General features: G+C 33.9%; 1 long non-coding RNA gene across 1 annotated transcript; it reads right to left on the bottom strand.

Annotated features, from left to right (window-relative positions):
• Positions 1 to 2,167: 2,167 nt before the first annotated feature.
• LOC105421328 (uncharacterized) lies at positions 2,168 to 10,131 on the bottom strand. Its single transcript, XR_016049007.1, has 5 exons — positions 9,876 to 10,131; positions 9,116 to 9,306; positions 3,964 to 4,170; positions 3,197 to 3,289; positions 2,168 to 2,462 (listed from the first exon to the last, which is right to left on the bottom strand). It is a non-coding gene; the product is annotated as an uncharacterized LOC105421328 (long non-coding RNA).
• Positions 10,132 to 26,212: the final 16,081 nt, after the last annotated feature.

Genomic DNA, 26,212 nt, shown 5'->3' with positions numbered 1-26,212 from the left:
AGAAAAAGCTAATAGAAAAATAAAATTGATATGCGAATTCACTCTATTAGATATCTAGTTATATATATATATCACTCTCTTTATTTCGTACATTTAATAAGATTATGATTGTGGAGAGAGAGCAAATTGAAAGAGAAAGCAAAGTTGAAAGGCAAGGGAGAGAAACCACATTGAGAGAGAGAGAGAGGGGTTTGTGATTGGATTTTTTTAAAAAAAATGGAAACTTCACTCCTTCTCTGTCACGTAACTTATTTGAAACACGTGCTACCATGTGGACAGGCGACGTGGTACTTAAATGCCGGCCCACTTCGGCACATGTCGCCACACTTTTTCTCCCAACAACCACACGCCTCCACCTCCACCTCCACCTCATCCTTGCCTTCATTCGACGGCTGCCCTCGCACCCATTCCCAATTTCACAGGCAGATCACCCCTCTCCCAAGTGACCAACCTGTACCAAATCTCATGCTAAACGAGTCTCTCCTAAAATCAAGTAATTTCAAATCCCAGCAGTTCATTTTCAACAAGAACCCCCCACTTATAGACACCACTTTGCATTGCCATTAGAGAAAGCTTAGCATTGCCATTAATGAGTGAGTGCAAGCTTTTAGTGAAAGAAACCATTGACTGTTGTAGAGGCCTACACCACACCCACCAAGCTCTAGGAGAAAATCCAAACTAAGACTGGGTTGAGATGGGTTTTAGGGTTTATGCTCCTATATCATGTTTTTTCTTCTTCTTTTTAGTTTTGGCCTCCCTTCCCACCAGAGCACTAAGGGAGGAGACACAAAGGTTCGAACGCGAGACCGATCGGTGTTATGGCAAAAGCAAGGCAATGCGCCTCAAACTGATTGTCATTGCATCCATCTTGGTCAACAGTATGACCGGTGTATGTTTGCCTCTGTTCAGTCGAGCAGTACCCGCTCTGAATCCTGATAAGAATGCATTTATGTGGTTAGAGCCTTCGCGGCCGGTGTCATACTAGCTACTGGTTACATGCACGTGTTGCCTGACTCGTTCAACGACCTCAATTCTGTGTGTTTGCCAGAGACTTTCTAACGGGGGTAAAATAGGAACAGAAAAAACTAGAAAAAATAGGACTTCACAGTAATATACCTCAAAATATGAATAAATAATGTCGCATCTTTCCCAGTCCCAACATAAATTTTCCAAAATACTATCATGTATATTTAATTAGTCCAACCAAACAAAACCAACAACTCGCCAAGCCAAATTCATTTAAATGTTAGTTTTGACATGTTGTCAACCAAATGCAATTTCTACTATTGACCAATCTAGCTGATCCATGTTAGATTAATCAAACAGATGCGGACCCATGTTAGATTAATCTATTGTTGAGGCTAATCTACTAAAAGAAAGCCGCAGGAAACCGAGAGCAATCTAAGAAACCCCAGGAGATCTATGGCTGAAGGCTCAAGACCACTGCATTCCTGCAAACATTGAGGTTAGGCTCTTAAAATTCCAGAAATCCTCTTGTCAAATGTCTCATTTGCAAAAGTATGTTTTAAGTACATATGTGTATCATAAGCTGAGTTATTTCATTCAAAGTCGTATATATGGAATCATTGAGCTTGAAAATTGGAATCATATATACTTGGGACCCTAAGGAAATCTCAATACGGTTACGCTGCCAGTTACAATTCAGATAACATATAACCTTTTCTTAAACTAGCACAAAAAAGATAAACATAACAAAAGGAACACCATGATACATAATCTGGACATCAAGAGAGGCAGTTTTATCACTGATGACATGATAACTTAGAATAGAGCCTGAAACAAGCAAACATTCATCTATAAAATCTTGGGAGTGTAATATCTGAAAGTCAAGCATTCTGTTAATCTGTTACAGTCTCTTTTATGTTTACCACATACTTGATTAAGATAGCACTAGTGCAGTGGCAGCTGTACATAAAAGAATAGTAAAACATGAGGGTAATTTAAATGCCTTGTCTAGAATCAAGTACTTGAAACCAGTGTTTAAAAACCTGGATCAGCCGAGTAAATCGGTTGTCCAAGGAAGCGGTCCAAATTGGCAGATCGACGATCCAAATCGGTGGATAGGCCTGTTTGGGACGATCTGGCCTTCAAAAAATTTCTAAAAATTTGTTATAAATATTTTTGGGGTTTCCAAAAGAATGGGGGTAATGCATAATGAATATTCATTATTTTATAGAAATACGTGGACCATTACATTCATTTTACAGTAAAAATACTACACACAATTATCATCAATATGAATACATCGTCCAAAATGGAACATAATATCAAAACAAAAGACAACATTGCTCTTCCTCATTATCGCACTGATTCCACTAGTTAAATTGTTGAGACAAATCATTGAGCCGGTTGATATACGAGTATGGGGCTTAAGACATGTTAGTATCCAGCTGGTAATGCCCACTCCAGCAATTGAGAAACGTATCAACCGCTCTCCTTGCCTGAAATCCCAAGACTATTTGATCATTCTATCTTAATAGATATAATAAATATCGTAATACATTATTCATTTATAAAAGGGATTGTCTACAAAGAGACCACCACTTATCTTTTATACATGGAGGTCACAATCATTCTTGTTCTTTAAATTTCAAAATGGGTGGTTGTAAGAATGTCATTGAATAAACACAAAGTTCCAAAAAAAAATTCTCGGACTTCGTGACTCACGCCAGGCGATCCAATTTGACATCTAATGAGTGGGAATGATTGTGACCTCCATATACAAAAGATAAATGGTCTCTTTTTAGACGATCCCCTTAATAAATACAATAAATATTTTAATACACTATATACATTATATTTTAGTAAATATAATAAATATAGTGATTATACATTTTATGTTAAATAATATATGGACATAACAATTACAAAAATAAATATTTGTATTTAAAGTTTTATACATTCTAATTTAATAAATATTATACATTCTATTGAATAACATAACAATAACAAGATAATTACTTATTTAAAAAAATTTACACATTTATTAATGATTCTTAATCTGGACTGGTAGGGGTTCAATACTGCTTGAAACGATTGACAATGACCATTTCTACTAATCCTATTAATAAGTTTCTCTTAAAAGTCAATTGATTGCTCAGGAAATATCGGTTCAGCCCAGAGAGAAAGCTTGTATAATCAGTAACACAATATGCCAGCAGAAATAAATGCATACCAGCAGAAAGCAGGAAACTCAATCTTGCTTCAAGATCCTATGATGTTGAAAACTACCCCACTGCGTACGTAAGCATCCAAATAATTGATGTACCTGATTAAGAAACAATTAATGTTAACACACAAAAATTGACTCATTTAGCGAAACAGTCCAAGCACGTGTCAATGAAACAATTTGCATAAAAATAAAACGAAGCGAACAAACAATTCTCGAGTGGCATTGCGGAATCAATTCATAGCATGCAAGTTTGACAGCTCCATCTGAACTAACATAGTGTCAAGGGTTATGTAGTTATGGTGCACCACTTGTTAAATTGTGTATTGTATTTATCCTCGAAACAAAGGAAAGGGTTGTAGCTTCCTTTTATCCCTTCCACTCTACCTCCCTATCTGGAGGGCAGCTGCAACAATAGCCTAAACAACTGTGATTTCAGCCGTTCGAAAAGGTCTCACAAATATCTGGTGTATCCATCAAAGCATGTTCAACTACTAGGCTACCTGGGCATCAAATTCTAGCACAATTGGGCCCTCAAACTAGAGAAAAATACAAAAATACAAGTTCTAATTTTCATGTAATAGCACATCCACTTCCACCTCAGTCGGTTCCATGCGGAAAATCTCCAAATCAATCAAGTCTGAAAGGAATCTAATCAAATCGCATTCTGATTGGAATCCAAGATTATTTTTTGAACTGGAATCTTATAAGGGATGCAAATATATAGTGTGATCAACAATAAATATTTAAATCTAGAAAGGGAAGAATGATACCAGCAAAAAAGCTAACAGTGGTCAAATTAGTGATAGCCATTGTATGGTATATAAAGTATTCACTCAGGAAGTGACCCAGCGCATAGACGAATGAAAGAAAAGTGGCAGTGTAAAGGGACCCATTGTCAAGGTTGAATGCACAGAGAAAGCAGAGAGTGCACATCAAAAGCGTCCACACTCCAAATGTCCTTCCATGAACTTCAGTCACTGTATTGAAAAAAAAGGTAATCAGAAAATGCCATATTAACTAACATTGTTACTACAATAAAAGAGCAAGCAACCCTAATTGGTGACCTTAATTTGCAATAAGAAGATCCATTTGTCCTATCCAAAAAAAATATACATTTGAACATCAATATAAACCAGCATCAAACAACAAAAAATGTCTAGGTATCCAGCTAATTATAGAAACTATCAAACAATTCTATACTATATCTCTGCCAAAAACAACATATACATCTTGAAGAAATACCATATGGCTTGTATTTTGAGCAGTCCTTATCAAGCCATTCAGGAAGAATTACCACTTGTTATTGAGAGTAAGAGATTAAGCAAGCTCCTCTCTAGAGCTAAAACCAAATGAAATCATAATTGTCAAGCTGTAAAACTCTATCTAGAATTCAGTTCAATGTATATTGCTTCCTCTGACATCCTTGTAGTAGACAGTTATTTAGGCCACTAATGCAAGCATCTTTACTTCTATTGCACCTTTCCATGTGCATTGCATAACATATACTACGGATGGTTGGACATGCCTATTTATTATGTCGTGTAATTAATGATACCTCATATATCCTTATAAAAAAAGATATTATCTTGTATGTATACGCCTACTCAGATGTCAAACAATTAATTTGTTCAAAGCATCAAGAATTCTAGCAAGTTCACTATTTCCTGAGTCTGAGCTTGCACTATGGGACCTTCTTGTGAAGGACCTAAAAACAAGGCAGTACACAACTAATGGAAGTCAGGAATGCATGTGCTCTCCACAACTACAAGATTTCCACATTCGAAGCACGTATCAAGAACAAGTTATCACCTGATAAGGCAAGTAGCTCCTCTTGGCACCTACAGTTAGGAAATCCAGACATACAGATAAGAAGGCAATAACCATGTTGTATTCTACCATTCTCAGTTCTATTTCAAAAGATAAGCGACTCGAGTCCCCTTATAGAGAGTAGTTGTCTAATGGGAAAAACTATCACATACTTTTTTCCCTAATAAACAACTATGCAGTTCCTCTGGCATATATTTCTCTTGGGCTATGTATAATGAAACAAACCTCTTGGGCTTGGTTTGAAAGCTGAAAGTTGCCTGTTCTAGCAATTAAATTTAAGCAATACTGAGCACATAGCTCCATGTCAGTCAAGTATTCCCCGACTGTTTGGATATTTCGATGTATATGGATGATATTTTACAGTAGATGATGCCTAATGCAGTTCCTACCAATGTTTTAAAACCCAAATTGGGAGGCCAGATCGATTACCCGTTGGACTGATCAAGATCTTACCGATTCTCGGTATGGGAATCAGTCTCAAAATAATTTAAATAGTAAATTTTAAGTTTGGAAATTTTAAAATTTAAAAAATAGTAAATAATTAAGATGGGGGCGAACTGGGCAATTTGGACGAACCGGATTGTCGGGATCCATGAAGGACTTGCCTAGGTCTCTGACAAAATGGTAGGGTCTATCAAAATTAAACCGATTCCTGGTACTGACTAGGAACCGGGTTGGTCCCCACCGATTCCTATTTCAGATCACTAATTCCCTATCCGGATCTGCGGTTTTTAAAACATTGGCTCCTATTGTAAGTTCTTAACATTTACATTTTTTTTTTTGATAAGAAGTTCTTAACTTTACTTTGAAATGAAAGAATTGAAACCCCAGCCCTTTGCTCTTTCCTCAGATTAGAAGTTTCATATACTTTCAATCCTAAACCAATATGCCAGTTAGCATCATATAAGTTCCTCATGTCATAAGGTATAACCTCTTGAAATCCACGAACAATAAGAGCAATCATAGCTTTTTATGCATCTCAAAATCATGCACCCATGTATTGCTTATGTTCTTAAATTTATTTTATTGATGCTTATGCTGTTAATTTGCAATCCATTATGTAATGCCCTAAAAATTACCAAGAAGCTACCAAACACATTTGACAATGTGAGAACAGATTTTTTCACTCATAAAAACAAAGGGGCAGTAATAATCTTTTTGCAGAAAGATGCAATTGAAATGACAATATGGCTACTCTATCAAATTTCATTCATTTTATGGCCTTTTCGTAGAATGATTGGGCAGGAATCTCTGACAATTGACAGTCTAATTCCAGGAATTTGTCTTCTTCTAGGTGGCAAAAGATTCATATAGTAAGAAACACAGAATTGCTTCAAATGTTGGAGAAGATACAAAGAAATTTTCTCTTTAGGGACCTTAATGCTCCCCTTGAGGGGCCTATTCTCTTATACTATGATAATAACACAATGTCAGAACCACATACCTGGCCGCAACCTAGTGTTCTCTAGTGGTGCTAAATATATTAATATTACTTTGATTCATTGATTGGTTAATTTTGCATAATGTAATCTTGTAATGTCAAAGCCTAATTATCAATTGCTAGTTATTTAAGGAAACCAGTGCCCAAAGACTAACTCCAATGGTACAAAGGAAGCTACTTGTTCATATTTCATAAGCACTCCATTTACACCTCTAGATGAAGTATTAAGAGATAGTACATCTCCTATGTTACTACCTTCTTTTATATTCATACTGTCTTCAAAGAACAACTGAACTCTTGCAACTTGAGCAATTATATCAGACATGAACTTTTCATAATTGCACAAATTAATGAAATATGGCTTCATAAAATTTGAGACTTTTTTCTTAACTGATTATGCACATCAATGACTGGGAAACTCCAATTTCTAAATATGCTTCAGGCCCAAAAGCCAAATTATAAATGTAAGAGAGAAATGGAAAAGCATCCCACCTATTATATCTCAATCTGAAACCAATAAATGCTCTCCAAATATACTAAAGAGGCGGTCACTTTCAAGCATAGGAGCACAGAAACCGAGGTGCCATATCCATCGTGCACATAATCCACACTAAGAGGATCTCTGTCATTATAGTTACCGGGGAACACCCCAAAAACTCAAAAAATTAGTAGTTTCCATCACAACTAATCCATTGGGAGAAACCTTGGAATTACCAATCGGATCCAACCACTATCCACGCAATAAAATGCAATAAAAAAGAAAACCGAGTATGACCAACCCCTTAGATGTACTCATATCCACATTCAAGAATATGGGCAAAACATGTTATTTTGTCTCCAAGGCTACTTTTTTCTTTTTCTTTCTTTCTTTCTTTGTTCTTTTTTTTTTTTTGGTATCATCAAGCCTATTCTTATTTAGTCAACTTGCAAGCAGTTTTCAGCCAAGCTTCAAAATGGGAGGGGAGCAAACATGTTGCCAATGAGTTCCCACACCAGCATCTTTGAAAATGGAAGAACTCCCATTTAGTGGTCCATCCAAACATGTCCAAAAAGGATGGCTATAGCTGGAGCCCAAATGCTTAGAACGCCAATCCTAGCCCATCAAACAAGACTCTACCAAGTCTTTTTTTTGAAAGAATACTCTCCCAAATCTTACGCCCCACTATCTATTTCAAAGAGTTGGTTACTCCGTATACAATCCTCAACAATAATATCAATAACAATCATTTAGTAGAATCATGTATCTCCACACCCCATCATGTCCAAACACCCATCAAACTTTGGAATCAAACCTGAGCCTTCCCAGAGAAATAAATGGTCTTACATTCAATCATCTACCTAGGAACCTTTAACAGAACCAAAGCCCATTAAACAACAATTTGATTGCACACTCCATAGGAACCTTTAACTATATCAGTCACAATACTTTAAACTCACATATTTTCCTCCAGCCAAGCACCCAAGATACTTTATAATAAAACCTAAACCCGCCAAAGAAAACAAATCAGAGCAACACTCCCTAAGAGCCTTCAACAATATTATTACCAAAACAACATCATTTCGATTGACAAAGTCAACTCACATAAACACCCACCATGCGTAGGAATCAAACGTAAACCCATCAAGCAAAACCAATTGACCCAGAAACCAATTAGCCCCACACGCCATAAAAGCCATTAACCAGTGCTAGAAATGATATATTAAAGTTACATTTTCCATCAAGCATAAACACCCAACATGCCTAGCAATCAATCTGAACCCACCTAACAAAAACCATATGGCCCAAAAACCAATTAGACCCACATTCTATAGAGGCCATTAAACATTTCCAGCAATGAATAATGAAGTCACATATTTTACCAAAAAAAAATAAAAATAGTACAGTCAAATATTTCGATCTAATCCAAACTTCCATCATACAAAGTAAGCAAAAGTAAGCCCCCACCCAACAAAAAATATCTCACTCGTTCCATTATAACCTTCAAGGACATCACTACCAAGCCCCAACCTACCAAATCACATATTGGCTTCAAGCCCAGAGAAACCATCATCAAGGAAGAAAAACTAAACCCAGCTTAAAAAATGGATGACCGCCAAATTCATAGAAATCTTTATTGCAGTCTATCTCATGAAGTCAGAAGTAACATTGTTATTCGAAAAACAAATGAGAAATGAATCCAAGGTAATATTAAAAGCCTAGATGTCGCAGATGTAGTCATAAAATTCCATCATTGATTCTAGAAAGAACAAAAAACCAACAAACCCATGTCAAAAAAAGCAACCTCTCTCAATCTAATCACGAAGATTTGACTATGCATCATCATCAATAAGCAACGCTTCAATCCAAAAGGCAAGCAGAATAATCCCAAATGCATGAAGAGAAAAAGAAAAAAAAGCTACATAATAAGTAACGCATTGATGTAAAGGCCAAAGAAAAAAGAACGTCAATAACAAAGCAATTGATAATCAAAAATAAAAATAAAATCAATGAAACACTGATTAGACAAACAAAATCAACATTTACAGAAACATGACTCAAAAACAGAGAGTGGTGTGGAAATGGGCAGCACCTAATGGATATATTTTTGAGAAACGTAATGAAAATAACAATGTGGGAGAACAATAAAAAAAAAAAGGAGTAAAAAGAAAGATACTTGAGGAGAGAGAGTAGACACCGCGCGTGAGAGCCCATAAGTTAAAGAAGCCGAACCAAACAGAGGCTAAGCGAAGAGCGCCAACAAGCATCAGCCACCACCCCAATGCCTCCATTTTATTGTTATCTTCTTTTAAACTTGAAGGGGGAATTTGATCCGAGATAAAAAAGGCTTCTCAAAACTGCCAAGTTCTGTTACAAGTGCTTGTTACATGAAAAGGGGCAGGCATTAAGGACTGTCTTAAACAATCAAAATGAGGCGCATCTCAGGATTTCAATATTCAGATATTTGAAATTTTGAACAAATGCATTGCTGGTCTTTGGATTATATAGTATCTTGACATATATTTTTTCGTACTTGTTTGACTATCTCTTTATATCATTTGTTCGAGCACATTGTGAGCAGAAAACAGACTAGTGCTCAAACAAATCCAAACTTTTTGAATGAATATATCCAAGCTCAACCCTGTTTTCAGAGCTGCCCAAAACACAAAACTGTCGGAATAGAGTATCTAACTAAAAGTTATGATAAAAAATGCAAGAAATAAAAAACACATAAGAAAATAGAATGGGAGTGGAACGACAACGGAGAAAAATAAAGCATTCACACATTAAGACTTCAATGTCATTCCTTTATTTTACTGAAGAGGAAAAACCCAAAAACCCAGTGTTTTTTCTTTTAGCCCATTAACCATTACAACATCTCTCTCCGTTCCCGCTAAGCTCTCTCTAAACCCAATCAACCCCGACAAGATTCATACCTCAGAAACATTGGGAACAGAGAAGATTTCAGAGAAAGCGAATAGCCATGGATGAGAAGACATTAACCAGAGATCCCCTTTGAGACTCTGCCTTGCTTCACAAAATACTCCATGAACTGCGCATGTTTTTGCCCGATATTAATCGATTCTAAATGCTTGAAAGAGGCTCAAAGCCCGTACAGGCTCGAAGGCATTAACGAGTCAGATGGAAGAGAGAGGAGCGAGAAAAACCTGTGAATGTAGGGCTTTTGAAGAGAGAGAGAGTGTCATTCACTAGGTCAAAACTTTTTAAAAAAAAAAAAATCTTGAATTTTTTAAAACAATTCAAGCTGTCGAATTCGAAATCACATGGCTGTAAGCATCCGTGACCCCCAGTAACAAAGATAAATACTTTCGTATTATAAATTCGATTACACCCACAACCACCGGATTTTCAATCCGATGGACAAGTGACCTCTATATACCAAAAATAAATAGTCATTTTGTATAATATACCAAAAATAAATAGTCATTTTGTATAATATTTTTTCTTTTCTTTGACAAACTATGAGAGTTAATAATGTATTTTGACAAACTCTGAGAGTTAATATTGTATTTTACAAAATTCAAGTAGTACTTGAATTTTGCTTTAATTTTGTGAAATATAGATTGGGAAATTGTTAAATGCGGGCTAGACCGAATTTCTACAATCCAGAAAGTATATAGCATCTATCTTAAAAGATGGATACAAGTAGGTGTTTCATCTAGAAACAATGGAACTAATCGTCTAAATATTTTCTTACCAAAATTATTTTTTTTTAGTTTTAAAATTTTATTTTTATTTTTTCATATTCATGATCTCCATGTTAGAGATTACGTATCCTTAAAACTTAAATTTTAAAATCCATCATAAAAATAGATTTATTAAGAAACGTATATTTTTACATATATGGGCTTGGCCGCGTAAAAACCGGGTCCATATAGACTTGAGGCCTTTATTTTGAACTTTGATGATAGGATTTTAACCTATCAAATATGTATTTTCTCTTTGGTTATTAAATTATTGATGAATCACTTAAAACTTTAATAATAAAATATTCAAATATTTGAATGCAATCCAATAGCCTAAACCTCACTAGCCTTCAGCAATCAAAAAACCTTTAAACCCAAATCTGTTAGGTGAAGGGTTGGGAAATCAGTTTGCATCAGCAGATCATCGATATGGATTGGCAGTAATCCGGTCGAGTGAATCAACCAATAAGAAATAAATCATAAAGTACACAAAAAGAAAAAATTTGAAAAATTTTAAAAAGGAAAAAGTTTACATAAGGTTGCAATAGAACTACATATGTACCTCAAAAATCTATCGAAAAATATAATTTTAATATTAAAAAACCCTCTAATTATTCATCTTGATAATGAGATGTATGAATATGGAAAAAAAAAAGATTTTGAGTCCCATAAACAGTGCCTCTTGGAACACATTATCTAGACCGTCTATTTTCAAAATTTTCATATGTCTATAGATCTACGTGATTTTAACCATTTTTTGAGTTTAAATTTTTATAATTAGATATGAAAATAGATTTTTTAGGTAATCCAAATAATTATTTATACTAAAATTACATGTTATGATAAAAAATTTAGGTGTACCTTAATTGGATTGTTTAAGGTTGCAACCTTATAGAAACCACACCCATTAAAAAATGTGAGAACATGTCAATTCCCAGTTCCAACCGTGAACTAGATTCTTCCAACCAATACCTGACCCGGATCGGCCAATTTCAATGTAGATCGACATTTTTCCAAATATTGCTTAAAGATGTGGCTTGTGTTGAAAATTTTATGATTGCCTTAAATTTATTTTTATGTGAGGTTTGTATAAGGTGCACACCTTGAACAATCAAAGTAAGGTACTCCTTCGAACCATATTGGAAAGGGTATGGTTTGTATAAAGCTAAGGCTCTAAACAATCAAAGTAAATCGCACTTTCAAATAATGTCGAGAAATATGGTTTAAATACTGGAAATCTTTGTGATAGCTTTAAAATATATTTTCATCCCTAATTATAAATTTTAAAGCTTAAAAAATAGTGTAGATCGAGCAGATCTATGAAAAGTTGAAAATTGATGCGCCAAAAATGCATTACAAGATGCACTATTTCCAAAACTTAAAATCCATTTGTTTCCCTTGTCCATGTATCTTGAGGTCAAGATGATCAATTTGATGATATTTGGGCATCAAACCAACCTCTTTTAATGAAATTTTTAAGGTGCGCCCTAATTTGATTGTTTAGAGCCTCACACTTATATAAACTTTTTCCTATTGGAAAATATAATTTTTGCATTGATTTTTATGTTGATCTAAAAATTCATTTCCACCCATAATTATGAAATTTAAAGATCCAAAATTGGTGCAGATTTATAAAACACTTAAAAATAAATCTTAAAAATGAGTGGTCCATATAATGCGTTACAAGATACACTATTTTCAATACTTGAAATCTTTCTTCTTCTTTTTTCTTATATCCAACGTCTTGAAGACGAGATGGTCAATCGGTGAGTCCTCAACATAAAAAACAACTGTTTACTTTTCCCTTGCTTTTATCCCTAAATATGAAATTTAAAGTTTAAAAATGGTGCAAATTGATTGTATCTTTTAAGACTCTGGAAATTTTAGATATACATCTAAAATTGATTGTATCTTTCATATCCATACATCTATCTCAAGATCGAGATGATCAATTTCAGGGTAAGTAGTAAACTGAATTGACCACCAAAACAAGCTTTAGAGGTGATTGTTTTTTTTTTAGTGATAATTTATCCTAAAGGCATGTTTGGACATACTAATCAAATAGTCACATCAAAGGTGTTGCCGTTTTCTCAAGGGAATCTTAGAAGTAGGGGTGGCAAATGGGTTGGGTCTCGATAGACTTGGACCCGGAATCAAATAGTATTCGGGTCCAGGTTTTGGGCTCGGACCTGACCTTTTAGGTCCAAAATTTGGACCCATACTCGGACTTGAGGTGGGGTCTACCCGTTGGATCCATTGCCACCCTAATGTTTATGCGAGACACGTGGGCTTTGACTATGGTTTCTTCTTTATTTTTGCCTTTTTTTTACCATCATATACTTATATTATTGACAACATTTATAGTATTGCACAACATTTATGAATGATCATATATACCTTACTATTTTACGTAATAACTAGAAAACACTAAAAAATAAACATATTGGCAACATTTATGAATACCCCTTTACACTCATAATATTCGCGTCAGGTCCGGTTGGACCTAGATCCAGACCCATACCTAAATAGTATTCGAGTCCAAGTTTTGGACTCGAACCCAACTTTTTGGACCCAAATTTTGGACCTATACCTGGACCCGAGGTCGGGTCGGGTCCATTGCTACCCCTACTTAGAAGGAACAAGGAATAGCCTTTTGTAAGTGGGGACGTGTCATTGGACTATGTCCTTGGACGCATCCACCGTCTATCTAAAATGGACTGTGGAGATCTCGCTCATATATTGCATCATCTAATGCGTAAAACCAAATCTATCTTGAAATATTGTATTTATTTTCAAGAAAATAAAAGATAATTTTTGTAAAAAAAGAGGAATTATTACATGCTTTTGGGAGGCATTTGGCAAGTGGAGCCTGCAATTAGAATCGGAGATTTCTAATTATGAAATCTCGAAGGCATAAATTGAGTACATGGTAATAGAAAATACTGTTTTTGGTTAACTAGTCCAGAATTATGGGGATTTTAGAAAACTATATTTGGTTTAAACAGAAATTTCATAAATTAGGAGATCTGAAGATCAGCTGATGTCTACCATTTATTAATGTTTTCGTTAATGATATGGTAATTTTTGTTAAATGAATGAGATTTCGAAATCATTGCTCATCCATGGCTGGTCAAACGAATTTGACACTTCATATCACATAAAAAGAAAAAACATTTGGATAAAGTGAGAGCAAGTCTAACTATTTTAATTTTATTTTACTTTTTATATATCAAATCGGGGTAATATCTTCCGCTTTTATACTTTTCACATGCATCAATATATTTGGTTTTTATATACTGTTCACCTCAAGCACCTATAAAAAATATAAAAAACAAATTTAGAAAATATAATGCTTGAAATATCCTCACAAATAGTTCAGAATATATATGAGCATTTTAATCGTATTTTTCGGATTGGGCTAAAACATAATGACAGAAACACCCCTAAAACCCCAAATTATAGATCATCTAAAATATCCTTACTCGCAACCATAGTTACCCATCGGGAATGGGTCCAATTCCGGGAGTGGGAGCGTCGGATCAACATCGGCCCAAAGCTCTAGAGCTCGGGGGAGTGGGCTCCAGTGAGAGTAGAAGTTATCGATCGAGATCCTGTTTGAATAGGAAGCGAGTTCCCGATACATTACGATCGAGATCTTTATTTAACAGGAATACGTTCCATGTAAAATAGGAACGTATTCCCATGTTCATTAGGTTCGCGCTCCCATCGACAATAGGAACGAGATCCTATTTAAGGTTAAGTTGCACCCCCATCTAAAAAAGACCGTGTTTCTATTTAGAAAGGATCGAGCTCTATTCACAGTATTTTCTCAAAAAGGTTCGAATCTCACTTTTTTTACTCTCCCCAAAAAACGATTTTTTTTTTTTAAAATGATAACATTAAATGCCTAGATATGCATTACAAACCTTGAGTGAAATAGAAATGAAATTCATGGGCGGCATAAAGGATATCATTACAAATACTTTAAGTATTCATGTCCCTAGTGAACCTACAAGACCATATTATGTAAATGTTAAATAAACGAACAATAAATTAGCTTTTATATTTCATTATAAAAACGTAATTTAGGTTTGTCTTTATGTGACTAAACAACAATTTACTCCATCAGTAGAACAAACTTTTTGCATTGCGTTAACGAGTATTCTAAAACATATGAGGGCATCTGATATTTTAATAATTAAAATTTTGATCATTTCATATGCATTTAATGTACATTTTAAAAATAAAAAATAAAAGAGATAATATTTTAATAATAAAAAATTATCATTGTATTAAATGCAAAATTGATCTGGACATATATTTCTAATAGATCTATTGATTTTTTAAAAATATATATTTCTGTGGACCCTCACAACCATATTATATAAAATCTAAATAAACAAAATGTTTCAATAATTTTATTCTTTTCGTTTTAATCTCTAATGAACAATAAATCAATTTTTATATTTCATTATAGAAGAGTAACTCAAGTTTATCCTTGATGATACTAAATAACAATTTACTCCATCAATAGCACATTTTGTGTGTTAACATGTATTCTAAAACACACTCATGATTGAGAGCATCCAATACTTTAATAATTAAAAGTTTGACCATGCATTTAATGTATATCTTAAAAATAAAAAATAAAAGAGATACTATTTTAATAATAAAAAATTATCATTACATGCATTAAATGCAAAATTGATCTATTGATTTTTTAAAAACATATATTTATCATATATTATATATTTGATATATGATAAAATTTATTTGATATATACAAAATTTATCATATATTCATGTGAACCCACATGACCATATTATGTAAAAGCTAAATAAACCAAATGTTTCTAATAATTATATTCTTTTTTGTCTTAATCTCTAATGAGCAATAAATTTACTTTTATATTTCATTATATAAGAGTAACTCTAGTGTCACTTTGATGGCACTAAACAACAATTTACTACATTAGTAGCACAAAATTTTTGTGTTGTGTTAACAACGTATTCTAATACACACTCACTGAGTGAGGACACGAGATATACAATTTAAAAGAACGTGTATTGTGTGAAAGTGGGATCACGATCCGTGCAATTGTGGGATCCAGCTCCATTATGAACAAGATCAAGAATCCTATAAATAGGAGTGAGCTTCCAAAAAAATTGAAACGGGGTTTCGGTTAAGATCCCGACCACGAAGCGCCGAAGCTGGATTTCAGAATGGGAGCGTCGCCCTCGTTGGGTGCTTTTGGTAACTATGATCACAACTATTGTATCCGAATCAAACAATCCAAAGCATCTTAAATTTTATTTTTTTGTATATATTGGATGGATCTGAAATTTTGAACATCCATACATCTAATCACTAGTACCTATAAAAAACATTAAAGAATATTTAGTTAAGAAAAAAATATGGATTTGTCCCTCAGATTTTGTGGGGTATTTGGTCATTTTATTTTATTATATTTTTTTTTGATAATTTCATAAAAACCACTCAATTACGCGCATATACATCCCAAATTTCATTTCAATCTGATTTCAATAAAAAAAATAAAAATATTTAAATTTTTGGGCACATTTTCAAAAATGAAAAAAATGATCCTGTGTTTTTCATTTATTTTAACCAATTTACTTTTCTATGCGGTGCGTTAGAAGTTTAGATTTCTCATTTTTAGAAATGCATTTCGAGATGCCAAATTGGGAAATGCAATAATTTTAAGAGATTTCATGTGTGGTAATATTTGGTGGCTAAACAACCCTTAAGGAAGCCCGTGTCAAGCAAGATCAGTAATACATCTCCACCATCACAAGGTTTGTTGATAAGAATGCCCAATATTGTACTCATAAAAAAAGTGTAAAAATAGAAAAAGTAGCTCCCTAATGAGCAATCACACTTCTTTCCACATACGCAATGTAAACTTGTTTTAGTTTTTTTTTTTTTTTTTCTTTTGTTACACAGCAAGGGGGAGTAAATAAAGGAAAAGTATACATTGATATCATTTATCTTCGGTATAAGGTGGTCACGATTAATTTTAATCAATGGATGTGAATTAGATAACTGCATTTATTCCATTGACCAAGTTCAAGCTTCAAAAGAAATTTGCTTGAAATTTGTGATACACCCATGCTATCAGATTTTACATTAAATAGTTGTAAATAACTGTGACCTCCTTGTATCAAAAGTAAATGTTCTCATAAAAGTGTGGGATTTGATTTTTTCTTTTCTATAACTCATTTTCCCTCCAATTGTTCTCCAATCTCTCTCTGTTAGAATTAACACCTAAGGTTCCTAAAATATCTCACTCTCTAAAACATTCCTTTAAATTAATTTTATAAAAAAATTTATATAAGGTTGCAGCCTTGTGATGTACAACTAAGGTGAACGTCAAAAATCATGTAGAAAAAAGTGATCCAAAGTTGTAAAATCTTCTAATTGATCATCTAGACCTCAAGGTGTATAACAATAAATAAATAAAAAATTTCAAGTCTAAAAAATAATGCATTTTGTATTTATTCATATTCATGATCTCCGTGTTAGAGATTACATGTCCTTAAAAAAGTAAGTCCAAAAATCCATCTCCAAAACAGATTCTTAAGAGGTGAATCATTTATACAAGAATCCCCTAACAAATTCCTAGATTCTCTTACATTTTAGGAATTAGAACTCTATATAAGAATATCTTTCTCACATATCAAATTCACCTCTCTTTCATCAATGCAAATGTTATTTCTCCTTAACACCTATCATCAATTGACCTATCATCTCTCCTCAACATCAGGACCCTGACATTCTTAAACTTTTTTTTACTTTCTAAAAATAAAGTAGTACTCTGACTCTGACTATTTACAAGTTTAGAATTCCATGGTCATATGGATTTTTCACCTTTCTCATAAAAATTGATGTTAAGGGTTTTTGTGATCATTTTATCTCCTATGATGTTGGACAAAATAAATACCCCATTTTCAGAATTAGGAACGTGGAAGAAGGATTTCAAATAAGAAATTGAGTTTGTATAGCTAAAACTGAATAAAGAGGAGTAAAACAACTGCCTTTTATTAAAGTGAAATAAAGATAATATCCCACTTTGATTAGACTTAGGTATACGTAATAAGATTTTTAATAAAAATAAATAAAAAATCCCGGTCGTTAAACTTGAACAAGCATGGATACGATCGCTCCACCTGATTCGAGCATGGTGACTAAATTACCGCTTCTTTTTTCTAGTTAGAAAAACACAACTTTCTATTTTCATTGAAATCCCGTTCATATTCCTAAATTGCCGACGTTTAAGGGTATTATCGTCATTTCTCTTTAATTAAGAGGCCTGAGCAAAATAACAGTTTTACCCCTCTTTATTCATGTTAGAAATAAAAAACTCAATTTTTTTTTTATTGAAAACCCTTTTTTCTGAGTTTCCTAGATCAAAACAAGGATTCACATCATTTGGCTTGGTTGCTAAGTGGGGCCAAATTGCTACAGTATCCATACTTGTTTTGGCTTCCAAAAGTTGAATAGGGACAATTTAGCTTTTATAAAGTATTTTTACAAAGAAAAGTACTTAGCCATATGTGCCAAACAATGAAGTCCATACACTATTTTTCTTTCTGGGTAGTTCAGTGGTGAGAATCGGAAGTAATAAGAAAAGATAAGGTTATGAACTCATTGAGAGTATGACTCTTGGTAGAATAGAGTGGTAGACTATGATTCGTGTAGCCGACATCAAATAGTTAAAAAAAAGTTATGATAATGATGATGATGATGAGTTCAATCTTGAGACTCAATATTGAAATAATCAAGAAATAACCCAAGTCCAATTCCTACTCTAGGAAGTTGTAGTGAGGGTAGTTGTTTGGTATCACAGTGCTTGTGTCCCTAGAATTGTGGATCAAAGATAGATGGCCCACCTGGAGCTATTTCTTTTCCTCAAGCTGGAGCATCAAATCCTACCAGGAATTATTTTTGTCTCTCCTTCATTCCCCATGGAGCTCCACTTTAAAGCTTTGGCTTAGAAAGATTTACAATGCTATGTCTTAGGCTCAATTCCAATCTAAGAGTTCTCTCCCAACTGACTCACCTAATAAAAAAAAAGGTCCACTGAATATGATACTCCCATGTGATCATGTTAGGGCCCTATTTCGGATGCGTGTTTTTGTTTTAAGTTCCGAGGCCTAGGCTGTGAGGCCCAAAATATCTTCAGGCCAGGGCTGGCGCACACTTGCTTGGCCCAAGCCCAGTCTAAAACTTTGCAAATTTACATATTGTATAGATAATTTTCTGTCCTTATATCATATATAGGCACGGCCGTGGGCCTAACCAATGCTGTATATGGGCCGGGCTCATGCCAAGGAAGGCCCAGCCGGAACCTGGCCCATTAACACCCTTACTCTTACTCATATCCATATTTGCGTGGTACATGTGGATGTTATGCATTTTTCTTCTCTACTTGTGACCTAACGTTCTCATTGTCTCTTTAAATGGTCTTATGAGTTTATGATTTTATGGATATTATTTATGTGAGAAATTACTAATATTGTTATATTACAATGTTCCCAACCTCAAAGAAACACTTTTGTTTTTTACTTACCCAAAAAAAAGAAAAAATACTTTTAAGATGGGGAAGAACTCCAAAAAAATTCCATATAACACTAAGAACGTAAACTAGAGCCATTCATTTATATAGGCAATGGATCTAAGAGTTTTGGAGCTCTTCTAGAGCTCAAAATCAAATTTCATTGGTGCATTTGGTAACTGGAAGCAGTAGTGCAGCGGTTACTATTTGATAACAGGGGTGCTATGAGAATGGATAGCTAAAGTTTAGGTTTTCATTTTCACTTAACGCATTAAAAAATCACTAATGATTTAAAAAATAGATAGGGGCTCGTCGACCCCATTAAATTACGTTAAAAAAAAAGAAAAGATGGTGCTCCTAGATAAATGGAGAGAACGATATTCACTTGCCTTGCTGGAAAGTGGAAATCTCGAATTTCATGTAGTATTCACTTCTCTAGAAAATTCAATTTCCCGAACCACATCTTTCATAAAACAATCGCACTACAAGAGAAGCCACCCTAGAAGCGCTTCCTTCATAAAATTTTGGCTTGAAGCCTAAAAACTCCATCGTCCCTTCAAAATCTAATCTGATATATCATGAACTATTTTGATATGACCCATGTAGTAAAAATTGGGCTGTTAGTATTCTAACCGGCCGGTTCTCGTTTCAGCCGTTTTTGGTGAACAACCTAGGTATTTAAAAAAAAGAAAAAGTTTATATAAGGTAACAACTTTAAAATGTAGAACTACGGATGCATCTAAAAAATCCATCAGAAAATGTTGTTTTAATGTTGAAAAACTCTCTGATTGATCATCTCGACATCGAGATGTATGACTATGACAAATAAATGGGTTTTGAGTCTCAGAAATGGTGCATCTTACGACATATTATCTAGACTCTCCATTTTTACTATTTTCATATGTTTATAGGTCTACTTGATTTTAACTATTTTTGAAGTTTAAAATTTTATAATTAGATATAATAATAGATTTTTAGATACTCTTAAAAATATTTTACATCAAAATTATATGTTATGATACAATTTGAAGGTGCGCCTTAATTGGATTGTTTAAGGTTGCAACCTTATGGAAACCAGACCCTTAAAAAAATTATCATTTTGGTTAAGATTGAAAATTGTTTTGGCTATTAATAGTTGTTTTTACACTTTCCTATCTTTTTTAAAATTTTTAAAAATATTCTTGGGCACAAATCTATTCTTTAAAATCTATTTTTTCATTAATTTTCAACTCTATTTGGATGTGCTTTGTTTAATCATGCTTTAAATATGTTTTTTATATTTTATTAGATTTGTTTTGTAATTTTTTAATACTTTTTTGACCTCTCAGGGCATGCCTGACTTGGCCGGTTGAACCGCTTCTGGCCCCATGTCTAGTTAACAGTCATGTTTTGATTTTTTCTACACTGGATATGAATCATCTAATATGCATGAATCTAATGATTTGAGGTTTTTAGGGAGTTTAACTTTCAAATCAAATTCTATTTGAAGGATCAAATTTTATTTCGGGGATCCTGATTTGGAATGTCGATGTGTCACTCATCTTTTTTTTTATTTTTTGGGTAATTAAGTGGGGATGATGAGTCCCTATCCGTTTTTGAAACCGTTAGTGCTTTTTTAATGCATTGGGTGAGAATGGGTTCCTGTCGTGGTGACAACACCACTTGTCAAACAAGTAAGATCTAGAACCACCGCAAAAGTAGCTTTCAAGGTGGGGCAAACATAGTGGACTCGAGACTAATAATGGTGGGCACAAGGAAAGGTCTTCCTTAAGAATGGATGATATGGTTATGTCAATCTAATCACAATAATTGTTCGAAACGTCAACTCGGGCTGACTACTCGGCTCATGCCCCGGCTTAGTACTCAGGCCGATTGCTATAACAGCTGAAAACTATTAGAACACTAAAAAAAAAATAAGTATATCAAAAAATAAGAAAAATATATTCAAAGTAAAATTTAACAAAATACAATTAATTGTTATTAAAAAATAGCAAAAAAAAAATAGATTTAAAAAAGAAAAAAGTAAAAAATGAGACTATTCATCTTTTATACAAGGTGGTCATAATTTTTCTTGACCTTTGGATGTGAAACTTGGTGATTGCATTTATTCCATTGACCTAGCACAAAGTTTTGTTTCATGCGGGTTGGACCACATGACTACATATGTGGTCCAAGAGTGTAAAGCATCTATCTTAAAGATGGATGCAAGCAGGTGTTCCATCTAAAGACAATGGAAACTACCGGTCCAAATGTTTTCTTACTAAAATTATTATTTTTAGTTTTAAAATTTTTATTATTTTTTTATATTCATGATCTCCATGTTAGAGATTACATGCCGTTAAAATTAAGTCTAATAATCCATCTAAAAAATAGAATTATTAATAGGCTCGCATTTCTACGAATGAGGGCTTGGCCCTATAGAAACAGGGTCTAAATTTGTGACACACTCAAGCTATCAAATTTCACATCGGATGGTTATAAGCAATTGTTACCTCCGTGTACAATAGATAAATGATCTCATTGTATACAATCTTTTTAAAAAATGAGTTTACAACCGGCAGTATTCTTGAAATTATAAAAAAAGATGGAAAAATGTAAAAATAAGTATTCATGGCCAAAATACTTTCCAATTTTTGTCAAAATAATAGAAAACATAAATAAACATGCTATAAATATATTTCTTATGTTTTAAAATTTTTTAAGATCCTCAAATTGGACCTCCCACTCGAAACAACTTGAGCTCGATAAGGACGTAAGGCCGAGTAACTTGGCCAAGTAAAACTACTGATCAGTAGTGCCATTTTCACCCCTCCATTGGTGAACATTCTTTGTAAGTGTTTGGTCTGCTGCAACTATTACAGAGCAAACCTGTTTCTATCATATTAAGAAAACACAGCAAGCACTCGAAGCCTTTCTCTCTTTCTCTTTCTCTTTCTTTTTTCTTTTTTTTTTTTTTTTTTTTTTTTTTTAATTATTATTTGAGCAGTAGGAATCATGAGATATTGAGATATAATGCTGCTAGCTACTTAATCCCACGCCTGATTCCTAATCAATCCCAAACCTACCAGCAACAAAAACCTAATTTCCCTTACTCCAAAATTAAAATTACGAGAGAAAACTCCCCCATAAAGTCTAAACCAGTTGCTCTTTTGGTATTGCTCAAGCATCCAGAATAAAAAGGGAACTTGATCATTCCCCAATATCATACCAATGCTCAAAAATTCGCTTGGGATCCGGATTCGGGCCTTGCTCGAGTGACTAGTGTATGGGGCAAAAGAAGCTAGTGTATGGGGCAAAAGAAGCGCAAAAAAATAATAAACAAAGAATAAGTTTTTAAATCTCTTTTTGGATTTTTTTTCATGATATTTTTCATGAAGGGGGATATTTTTCATGATGATTTGGGGGTCTTTCTTGTGATGGACTCTAATTTTTATATAGAAAAGTATAGAATGGAATCGTTTATGTCTCCTCCCAAGTTTTCTAATATTCCCAAGGTGCAACAGACAATTCTTATACTATCTATATATAGAACAAATTTAAAATTTCTACTAGTATATTCGAATTGCACCAAATAGTGTAATTTTAATCTGTACAAATTCTGCCCACTACCGATATTAACATGAAGACTAGATAAACATATCTTGATAGAACAAACATTACATCAGTGCCTTTGATCAAAAGTTACAAGGGGAATGTCAATCATGCCTACACATTCTTCAAAGATGGTCATGCTGCATTTGAATTATGAGACTGCAATTACCTTGAAAAATATTTATCATAGTTTGATGAGTTTGGCTACTCAGTAAGTGACTATCATGGTCTTAAAAATAATCATGGTTGGAAGATATAAACATTTTCTGAAGAATGTATGTTAAAAACCACCTGAGGAAGAATTACGAGCAAAAGCATTTATAGATAACAATTGCACTTTCACAAATCCATAGTTAAACATAATCCAAATGATTGAAATGCATATAAACATTTTAACAGAGATGCATAATTCAAAGGATTTCACAAAATACCCTACTGGCGTCCCAAGTAGGTCACCTATATACCCCATCAGCGTCTTGATGGGTCCAAACAACCCCTGCAGGTCCAAACGTACCCCACCGGCGTACCGGATAAGTCCAAATAGCCACTACCGGATAGGTCTAAACAATCCCTGCAGGTCCAAACATACCTCACCGACATCCCGGATGAGTCCAAATAGTCCCTACCGACATAACCGAATAGGTCCTAACAAGCCCTGCAGGTCCGATCATACCTCACCGGCGTCCCGGATGAGTCCAAATAGTCCCTAAACCGGATAGGTCCTAATATTCACTACAGGTCCATTTATACTCAAATTATCTCTGAAACTCTTTAAACATCCGAAAGCAACAATATCATATATGCAAAGTATCATTGAAATCATTAATATGAATTCACTTGAAGCAATTTAATAACAATCACTTACACACAAAACTTATAAAATAGATAAAATATCATATTTTTACTAAAAATATTATCTTTCAGGACAATAAGCTCACTTACACACAACTTATAAAATAAAGATGCTGGACGGAAATATCACTATTTATTAAAAACATACTATTTTTCAAGAAGATAATGTCACTTACCTATAAAACTTATGGTTGTCGATTTTGTGTTTGCTTGATTAAAGCATAGATACTCAGATTCCCAAGCTTCACAGAGAAAACTTGGTTCCCATACTCCATGTCAAAGCCATCAATCTTGAGTGTGGTCACCTTAATCTTTACACTTTTTACACATGAAACTTTTAACACATGCTGTTGATAAATGAGGAACTATCAGATGTATGGCCATCAACTGTGACTATAGCCTTAAAACGAGGGGTATGGTCTACAATCTTTCTAACACAAAAAGAAATAGGCATATCCAAACCTTTCGTTTGCACAAACTCTTGAAGCAGATTCTTGCATAAATATTTTCCACCATTAACGTTTATTGAAATCAAAGTATTATTCGAAGACCCCAAGCTTGAACGTTCTAATGGTTGTGCTTCTCTCAAAGATGACTCTTCAAGCCACTACTATGTTACCATGGTTAATGATCCCTCTTTTCGTTCATCTTCATATTCTACAATCCATTCAATAGGGCATTTGGATGAACGACAACTAAAGTCAACAATCCTTGAATAAATACTCGTAAGTTTCTGTGTCGTTGCAGTCCACTTTGCCCCATGAGTCAGCGTCTAAGATTTCTTCTATCATAAGAGCAAGCTTTAGACAATAATAACAAAACCCTCTTTTTCTTTTATAGTCACAAAGTTTGCCTTGCTCAAACAGCCATCATATACAGAGAAGGGGTAGCAAGACATTGGAAACTCGAACTTCTCTTACCTAAGTAGCAAAAATGCCAGCCACAAAGACACTGTTTGTTCCCCACCAAAAAATCCGACGATTTTCGAACACAATTAGAATGCTTCCCTTTGAGACAAGCCGAGTAATCGCGAACTAAGAGCACCCCACCATCTTTGCAGAGGAAGCAGACATCCTTTGAAATCTCTTTCTTTCTCTTCTTCCCCTGTTTCCCTTTACTAAATAGTAAACTCTACGCACCCCAGTAGTAGAGAGAGAAAGAAATATGTTCTTTACTAAACATAAACAGTAAACAACTAGAGAGAGAGAGGGAGTTTCGAATAAAATAGAAACACCTCATATGCAAGGTGTTTTACAAAACGAGACAAGAGGAATATAAAGCCGCCACGTTAAAAAGAAAAGCTTGTGTTAACATAAAGTTTTAAGATGGTGGACCTAAGGTCCACCCAAATAAAATTGAACCCTCAAGTATATTCACAATAATACCATTTTATTTATTGTTAATATAAAAGTAGCAATATCTTAACGGTATAAAATTATTACTATTATTATTATCATTACTAATACATAATTATTATTTTATTTATTTATTTTGTATTTATTTATGTTAACACTATTAATATTATTTTTCCATTTCAAAAATTTTGGGTCGTCACATTCTCCCCTTCTTATAGAAATTTAGTCCTCTAAATTTTGTACCTTTGGGTTATGAGCCCACCACAACTTCGCTGCGCTATGACTATGTCACCTATATTCTTGTTCAGATATCTTCTATATTCTCTTGCAGCAGTCTTCTTATTAAGAACATATTGCCACCTCATATATTTATTGGCAAGCTTTTATTTTTCCATAATACAACATCTGAGATTCACTTGTTCTACTGATGCTCAACTTTTGATACTCAATTTCCCTTTCTTGCCTCATTCTTGACCATATGTGGATCAAATCTGGCCAATTCAGTAAATCTAACTTCATCTTGTGCTACCATTCTGTTTCCTTGGACTAATTCCAGTAATTTCATTTCCTATTGATCTTGAATAAAATCTGGGAAGTACTTTTCATTACATGCTTCTCATAATGCTTCCCAAGACATGGGTTTATTTCTAGGACCAATACTCTTTTTCTCGTTCGCCACCAATGTTCTACTTCACTTTCCAATATAAAGACTATCAAAGTGGCCTTCTTATCATCAGGACATTCCATTACTTCAAATATTTTCTCTAATTGCCTAACCCATCCTTCGACTTCTAGTGGAGTTGCAACACCCTTAAAGGAAAGTGGGTTTTAATTCTTAAATTGTTCAATAGCACACTCATCATTTCCCATAAATGACAACTTAGGTGGATTGTGTTCTCCATTTAATATTATATACGCGAAACTATATTCTTCGAGGCTCTAAGAATTCCTTTCATACTTGCTCCAATCATATGGAATCTTGTAACTGTTTGTAAATACACTAAGTATGACTTAAGGTATATTTCTATTCAGATTTTTTAGGATCCTAAACCTATTACTCTGATACCATTATTGTCACACCCCAACTTTTCTAACATTCCCGAGGTGCAACAGACAATTCTTATACTATCTATATATAGAACAAATTTAAAATTTCTACTAATATATTCGAATGGCACCAAATAGTGTAATTTTA

Source organism: Amborella trichopoda, chromosome 2, assembly GCF_054954075.1.
Source record: "Amborella trichopoda isolate Santa Cruz 75 chromosome 2, AtrichopodaSantaCruz75HAP2 v2.0, whole genome shotgun sequence".
Taxonomy (NCBI): Eukaryota; Viridiplantae; Streptophyta; class Magnoliopsida; order Amborellales; family Amborellaceae; genus Amborella; species Amborella trichopoda.
This window is presented reverse-complemented; position numbering and strand designations above follow the sequence as displayed.